Here is a 6,654-nt window from a genome sequence, read left to right as displayed (position 1 = left end):
ACTGAAGAAAACAGCGCATTCATGGAAAAACACACAACAGTCGACTTTGGCGCCTTAAAAAACTACAAACTCATGCTGAGATTTACCTAGCCCGAGTAGCAAATGAGCAACCGACCTCGAATATTCGCGTTCTCCGAAGCAGATGGCGGTGGCGGTGCAACATCGTCTGCTCGCCTGCTCTACAGTGGCGCCAGCGACATTTTTTCTTTGCCGAGTAGCAAAGGAGCAACCAATCTCGAATATTCGCGACCTCCGAAGCAAACGGCGCGGTAGCGGTTCAACATCGTCTCCGCAGTGACACGCCAGGGCCATTTTTTCTTCGCCTAGTAGCATATATATGAACTATCGATCTCGAATATTCGCGACCTCCGAAGCAGACGGCAATGCAACATCGTCTGCTCGTCTGCTCTGCAGTGGCACGCCAGCGCCATTTTTTCTTCGCTGATGCCCCGGTAGCCACTCGACATCTACGCGGGTTCCCGCCGCCTATGTGCCGCAGCTATCGCTTTTTCCTCTACCTCTGCTTCTAATTCACTTGAAACTTTCGTGACGTCATTGAAATCCGTCCACTACCGCTCCAGCGCGGATTTGCATCTAATTGGTTAAACAGAACAATTTCAGCATACGTTGATGCTGAGCCCCTGCCCTCGAGCAGTTTTCGATTAATTGTGTCGCCTACATCAAAACGACAGCTGGGAAGCTCAAGGTGTAAAAAAAATAGCTATCGACCTCTAGGTTGATGCGTTAAACACTGGCTTGACAAGAATGCAATATACAAATATTATAATTATGTAACAGAAGTCTTTCCTATGTCTACCGCAATGAATGAGAATTTGGTGATGAAAGAAAAAGCACGTGTATGTAAATTGTCAATCATTGCGTGGCAATTTGGCTTTGCCTGCAGTCGTGTTGCGCAGTTAAACAAAAAGCACAAGTGAAAGGGAAAGAAAACATAGATAAGAAACTACCACGACGGTTTCTTTCTTGCCTCTCGCGACTGCGCGGAAGCACTGCTTAACTGTGCTTTTATCAGATTCCTAACTGTCCTCCTGAAGCGAAAAACTGCTTGGTGGGCAGGACAGCTTTTCGTTGTAAAACGTCTCGTATTCTGCAGGCAAAGCCCATCGGTGACCTAAACAGACTTGCACTGCAAAGCAAAGGACTTTAGTTCAGGCTGCATTTAATCCTCTAAGCTGCAACGCAGACCGCACGCGTGTTGTCTTCAGGCATCGAGCACCGGTGGGCTGTGGCGGCGGCAGCAGCTGCGCGGAGTTATGGCGCTGAACGTCAATCAGGCCGAGCTGCTAGCCCTAATCCGGATGCACGAGCTGAAACGTCGAAGCCTGGACCTCCGCAAGTGGCTGCTGCTCAGGATCCTGCTGAAAACGACCGGAAGAATACGTCACAATTGGCAGGTTCGTACTCTTTCATTCTGTACTCTATGAGTCCGAGTCGCGCGCAGTAAGACCTCCCGGAATTGATGTTTCGTCGCGGAAGAGTCACGTGAAATTGAAAGTTGACTGTAGTATCAGTTATACGCGGGCAGAAATGAAGCGAAGCGCTTCTACGTACTTCTCGCTGTAGCTAGAGGTAGGCTGCAAGGACATTTAGCTGCAGTGTTGCGTGGTTGCTCAAGAAACTTCCCTGAGCACCGGTAGTCAAGCCTACACGTGCTATGCTTCCGCATTCAGAGTCTGCTGACTGCGCAAGTTAGGCCTTTATGACGAACTCTTTGTGAGTATAGGTAGGCTGTGGCTGGTGTCCGTTAGCAAAAGGGGAATAATGACGTGCCTTTGAGGATTTTGTTGTCGTGATAGCTTAGTTTACCCATAAATAACTGACCTTGGAGCACTTCAATTTACCAAAGTAAGGTTTTCTTTAATAAAAGTAGCATACCTCTTTTATAAAACGAGGTATAAAAAAAGTGCATAGCTTTTTAATCTCTAGTTTATAATTTCTTTGAGTGTTGGGCCTACCCGCCTAATGCTGTGCTGCAGTTACGTTACACGGCTTTTGGGCGCAGCCTTCACCCGCTTCACCTTTGGAACCATTAAAATGTCTTAATTAAGAATAGCTATGGCAGCGTATTCTGAAGTGCCGAGTACTCGACGTTCTTGCATGACCTTGAATGAAAAAAAAAAAAAACAGCAACATTATCTTTGTTTTAACGTTGCGATCTTTCATCATTGTAACCACTGCCACTAGCTGTCCAGTTCATATGTGGAATGCCAGTTGTACGCATAGCTTCGGTCGTCGCCATCACCCGAGTTATGGATTGCGGTTTCGAACAATAAAGTTGAAACCTTCGGCAATGTTTTAATTTTGGCTTATTGAGTCAGGCATTTGCTTGAGGGAAAATTCTATCGAAAGATGCACTAATACTAAAACAAATGCTCGGCGCCGACAAGTTATTTCTTTAGCTCCTTATCTTCTGCACTTCAACTAAAAAAAGAAACGGAGCTCAGTGGGATGGAAGAGAATTAACTTCATATAAAAAGAAAACAGATACACAGGCCAAACCACACCAGGGTGGTGCAGTGGTTAGGGCGCAGAACTACTGCGCCCAAGGATGCGGTATGGAATAACGGCCGCGTTGGCCGCATTTCGATGGAGGCGAAAAGCACGGCGTCCGTATGCAGTGCGATATGAGTGCACGTTAAAAAGCGCCAGGTGGTCGAAATTTCCGGAGTCCTCCACTACGGTGTCTCTCATAGCCAGAGTCGCTTTGGGACGATAAACCACATAAATCAAGACATACAGGCGAAACTGAAGTTTTTAGGGCGAATGCTGCATGAATGCAATGATGCACCCGACAAGTCACAAAATCAGCTGCATTTTATTGAGGCAATCACTCAAACGTAATCCACTTCATACGATCGTTCCTCTATGGTCACCTGAGAGAACTCCCATTCTTCTACTCAGCCAGACATGCAAAGTGTGCTACACAAGGCCACGTGCGAATCCACTGCACGCAAAAAAAAAAAAAAAAAAAAAAAGTCTATTGTTATCGACTTAAGTTCGGGACGTTATTCCTGTTCTATACTGTAAGCTCCGAAGAACGGATTGAAAACATTACGCGAAGTGGCCGACACAAAATTTGGCTCAAGAAAATTTGTCCTGGGAATCCTGCATTCAGCAAGAAGCGGCCGGTATGCTCTTCACGGTTAAAAAAAAAAAAAAGCCGCAACCTTGAAGTCCTACTGACCGGCTTACCTTTTGTCTAGTGATTAAAAAAATGCGCAGTTTTGCGATGAACGCCATATACCTATAGTATTATAGAGTGAATTCTCTGACGTCGGACGTATTACACACAATCCCACGTGTCCCCTGCGCTGCTCTGGATATCAGCGAGTTTCACAACTTCTAATGAAAATTTCGAGAGCATCAAAATGACGTGACCAGGAAAGGAAAGTCGCCGTATCTGTCACACTTGTTTCTGTTATTATTAATTGCCGGGTGGCTCCGAACGCGTTCATGATAATTCCAAATCTGTCAGAAACAATAGCGACCGGACATAGACGCATGTGCTTGCAAAAGAAAAGAACCGCTCATGACAGCTATCAAATCCTTGATTATTCAAGTAACAGTTCATTCTCAAAAACTGAAAAACGTGGAATCGTTCCATCAGTATAGGCATGGTTCTTGTTTCGCCATTAGTCATACTCACCTTCATGGTGTATAAGCATGCCCTATGCGAGCCTAAACGTCGTGCCATTTTTACTTCAGTGAACGCCGTTTTATTTTTATTTTTTTTTATGTTCTATCCCGACCGCAATGGCCTTCAAACTATCGATTTGAAACACAAAAAAATCCGAAGAAGCCCTCAGCGCCTCGCCTTGAGGCTACTTCCAAATGCGGCTTCTCATCTAGTACTGCTGCAGGCGTGTGTACAGTCGAGCCAAACGCTTTCTATGCGTCTATACCTCTGTACGCCTCTACAACTTTTTATTAAGTTTCCTCCTCGACCTTCGCTGTTCATTCTTCCACGCAGTGTTGACCGGGAAAGATCTCGACCTGGTCCTGGTCCTTGATGCGTCATAAACCCGAGTACGAAACAAGTGGCTGCGGCCGAAGACCTTAACTACAAAGTAAGCACCTACCGAAAAAAAAAATTATTTTATATATTCTCCATCTAACTCAATTTCTTCTCTTTGAGCTTTCTATGTGGTTTTTCTACCCGATCAACATATACTCGAGAAAGCCGACTTAATACACGTAAGGGCAGTTTCGGTAGTTCAAGCTCATCCTGCGAGAGGCAGTACAGCTGCACCGTTTGAGGTAGTATACAGGGACATGTGGGAGACACGTTGTCCGTACATGCGTCGATTAACACCAAGCAGTTTGAACCGCGAGAAGATAGCTTTCTTCGTAATAGTTTTTTTTTTTTTTGTCACACAAGTTATCTGTAACAGAGAAAGCACCTGGCCCATGCTTGATTCGGCAAGTCCCCACTTGACTCTGCGTGAAAGCTATTCCGTGCGCCCAAGGTTTACCTAGCTATCTAACGACTCGATTTGTCCCTCTCCTTCACGCAGCTGATAACAACATTGGACTGTCCCATGGCAAGTCACCGTGAAGACTACGGTTTTCGCTGGGATCTTTTATCAGCCTCTTTCATACTCTGAGGAAGTTGCCTCTTCATTTCATCCTCATTTGTACGTGAAGCACGGTAGATACTGGAATAAAGAGATGCATCCTTTTGACGGCACCAGCTGAAAAGACGTAGGTATTTTCTCATTTCACTCTTTTAGTTCGCCTTGTTCAAATAGACGAACCGAAGGGAGAAAGAAGCGCAAATTTTGGCTCGACGTCCAACTCTTCCCCGCCAATGCAGGGCAGCGGACAGCATACAAGACAACATACGGAACATCGCGAAGCGCACACAAAATCAAGGGATGATGCTTTCAATTTTGAGAGAAAAAAAGTCGAAAGGTGACTAAAAAAAAGTATTTCGGGCATAAAAATACGTTTGTAATCATTGATATCACGCCCGTGTTTCACAGAAGCAAATGAAAGTAGCAATAAAAGCATGGTAGAATCTGTAATGAAGTCCACACATTACGCCCCTTTTGGCATGGCCGTTACACGTCAACATATTCAACACCAAGCTTGTTCGAGGAGGGAGCACAGTGTACCATACTTTGTGCGGTACGTTGGAATGTGCCATATTTTGTGGGGGCTGTGGTATTTATTTATTAGATACTGTAGGCCTTTACGACCTAAGCAGGAGAGGCATACAAATAACAGTACAGAATGAAAACAAAATTGTCACAGAAGCCAGTAGAGCTAAATAAGTCAGATTACTGGGCAGTAACACACAAACACCAGCGAACGAAGGAACGGCTTGTGAACTGACTGGTGAGCGAGCGCATGCCAATCTCTCGAACTCTACCACACGGCTAACACTGCGGCAATATCAAATGACTTCAAAACACTTGGGCATATCGAGCAAAGTTTTCCATGTCACACCCGTGGTGCATATCTTACGGCGTCTTGCTCATGTAATCCCGTCTAGCATTAGACACTTCAGTTGTTTTAGAGCATTTTACTGGCGGCAACAATTGTATGTGTTCAAATCCCAATCAACATTTAGTATCGCATTTATGTTTTCTTCTGTATACTGTACTTTATTCGTATTGCTACCTTCAGTTGCTTACCAGGTGGTGTGGGCGTAGTTTACACGGGGCACAGAAAGGGGGCTGCACAGGAGTACCTTGACTTTGCGCGGAAATAAGTGTTAATGATACCCGTGACGCGGGAAAGCTTACTCATTGCATTGCTAACAATATTTTTCCTGCTAAGCAACCTTAGAACGTACCTCTTAGGTCCTTATATTTTCTACAGATTCCCACCACCACCGAAGCAGATGAATTTTGGTAGAACATGTGGGAAGTGCCAGGTTCGATTCCCACTATCGCCGGGCACCCTTGTCTTGAAACAAACAATAACACTACCAACGGATTCTCGAAAATACTGTCTTATTGTCCTCGCGTCAAAGTCTGATTGAAAGCAATTCCGGATTGACAAATACTGTGCAGACCTAACATCATAAACATGTCCAGCGGTAGCCCGTCATCATTTTCAATTGGGAAAAATATGCATCCACAGGTAGGTCTTTTCTAATCGTTCGTTGTACAATGTCACAGAAAGGTCATCGCTTCGGCCTGAGATTGTTGCAGGTCGCCAAACAGCATCCCTCGGACTTGTATGGAATCGCCCAGGTCGAGCCCCTTCCCAGCAGCTGAGGCCCACAAATGAGGAACACCCACGCCGAGGACCGCTGCTATAGCCATTTACGTTGGGTCATCATCGAGCCATCAAATAATCCTGGCAGCTCTACCACCGCGCGTGGCGGGCCTGTCTGCTACTGCCATAGCGTTGGCCGTGTATGGGTCCAACCCACATGCTTGTGCAGGCGGAGTCTCAACTCCCCGTCGTACACTTCCATGACGTGCACCCCATCCAGGGTTACAGCTAGCCAAAAAAATACTCCCGGGCTTACATGGAATTACCCAGGCCAAGCCCTCTCCCACCGCTTCAGTGTGACATTTGAAGAGGTTGCAGTGGAATTTTTAATCAGGAGACAATTGGTTTAATCTAAATTACATAAATTTTCAACTGATTACTCAGTGACTAGTGACAGAGTGTGCCTGT

The 6,654-nt window shown here is 45.6% G+C and overlaps 1 long non-coding RNA gene across 1 annotated transcript; it reads left to right on the top strand.

The window, feature by feature from the left end:
* Positions 1-994: 994 nt before the first annotated feature.
* LOC146195306 (uncharacterized) lies at positions 995-4,746 on the top strand. Its single transcript, XR_014705994.1, has 3 exons — positions 995-1,415; positions 3,992-4,088; positions 4,536-4,746. It is a non-coding gene; the product is annotated as an uncharacterized LOC146195306 (long non-coding RNA).
* Positions 4,747-6,654: the final 1,908 nt, after the last annotated feature.

The sequence above is a fragment of the Amblyomma maculatum genome, chromosome 3 (assembly GCF_055883805.1).
Source record: "Amblyomma maculatum isolate TAMU_Amacu chromosome 3, ASM5588380v1, whole genome shotgun sequence".
NCBI classification, from domain to species: Eukaryota; Metazoa; Arthropoda; class Arachnida; order Ixodida; family Ixodidae; genus Amblyomma; species Amblyomma maculatum.
This window is presented reverse-complemented; position numbering and strand designations above follow the sequence as displayed.